Raw genomic sequence first — 1,804 nt, forward strand, 5'->3', positions numbered from 1 at the left:
AATACATCTAACAAGAGAAGGCCTTGCATAGATCAGTAATGACAATGTGCCTGAACTGAGAATGACTTGTGATTTGCTCAACTGCCTGTACCTAAGGTCAAAGCCAGTAGTGGCTGTGGTGGTGGGAGAGGAAGGGGTGTTCAGCTTCACACATAGAATCGCAGTTGACAACCACACTGAGGTATCCTTTTTTATCTGTCAGAAGGGGTAAAGTGACAACACAATGTTTGTGAGGGATGTGCAGAACAGGTAAGTACACCTATTCCTGGTGGAGTATAAATTGGCCCCACCTCTAAGAAGAGGTGTTGATCACTATGAAAATGGCAAGCTTGACCCTTGAGCAAACAATTCCTGATCTCATCCTCCACTTAATATTTGCACTTGTGTGAGATAATGTGGGTACTTATCACTAAATATATGGAAAGCAATCTAAATGTCTGCCACTAGGTGACTGGTTACAAACATCGTGGTGCATCTAAGCCAAAAATACTCTACAGACCTTCAGAAGAATGGGAAGGAGAGATCTTTATATGCCAATGTGAAACTATGTCAAAAAATATTAAGTAAAAGAAAAGTCACTTTACAGGTATATATGGCACACTAATGTTCATAGCAGCATTGTCTGCAATAGGCAGAAACTGGAAATAACCCAAATGTCCATCAGCGGATGAATGGATAAACAAAATGTGGAACATACATGCCATGTTCATAAAAAGGAACGAAGTCCTGGTGCACGCTATGATGCACATAAACCCTGAAAACATGATGCTGAGTGAAAGAAGCCAGACACAAAAGGCTCATGGTGTATGATTCTATTCATATGAAATATCCAGAGTAGACAAATACATAGAGACAGGAAGTAGATTAGGGGTTGCCAGGAGCTGTGGGGAGGGGAAATGGGGAGTGACTGCTGATGAGTATGGGGTTTTCTTCTGGGGTGAAGAAAATATCTTGGAACTAGATAAAGGTGATGGTTGCACAACACTGAATGTATTAAATGCTACTGAATTGCACTTTAAATTATTAATTTTATGTTATGCTTTTTTATTATTTTATTATATTAACACTTTTATGCTATATTTTGTTATGTTCTTACATTAAAATGGTGAATTTTATGTGAGTTTTACCACAATACAAGAAAGTTTTATGTGATAGTTGCACACTATCATTTGTGTAAAAATGGAGAAAAGAAATATACATGAATGGTTAAGCAATGAACATAAAACTTCTTTGGAAGGACATGTAAGAAACTTTAGATGTTTCTGGAAAGTGAGCTGGCTAGTGGAGGACAGGAGAGAGAGGGACGTTTTTCTGAGTATCTGGCTTCAGAAAGTGTTCTATTTAGGTTGCCATCCCTTAGCTCTTCTCAAGTGGACCTTCCAGGTCTCCACTCTTACAGCACAGCGACCCCAGAAGAAGGAAGGTTCATTAGGCCCATTTGGCCCATCAAAATCCCAGGGACTGAGTCCCGTTGGTCTGTATGCCCACCCCTGGACCAACCAGCATTGCCCAGAAGATGGGCCACAGCACTCATTAGTGGAACCAGAAGGGGATGGAGTTAGACCCTCAACAGGAAGGAAATTTACATCCTCAAGGGAAAACTAGGAAGCTGGAAGCCTGTGGAAGGGAGACAGAATGCCAGCAGGGAATAGGCAAAAGAAACCCTTAGCACTCATCTCTGGAAACATGCCCCTTACTGTTCCACTATTCAAAGAAGCTGAGGCCCACCTGGAGCCCTTTGCAGCCTAACAAAGGGATGAACCTGTGCTTCATTTTTTTTTTTTTTTTTTCCCTTTTTTTTTTT

The sequence above is a fragment of the Galeopterus variegatus genome, unplaced genomic scaffold (assembly GCF_000696425.1).
Source record: "Galeopterus variegatus unplaced genomic scaffold, G_variegatus-3.0.2 Scaffold526, whole genome shotgun sequence".
Lineage (NCBI taxonomy): Eukaryota > Metazoa > Chordata > Mammalia > Dermoptera > Cynocephalidae > Galeopterus > Galeopterus variegatus.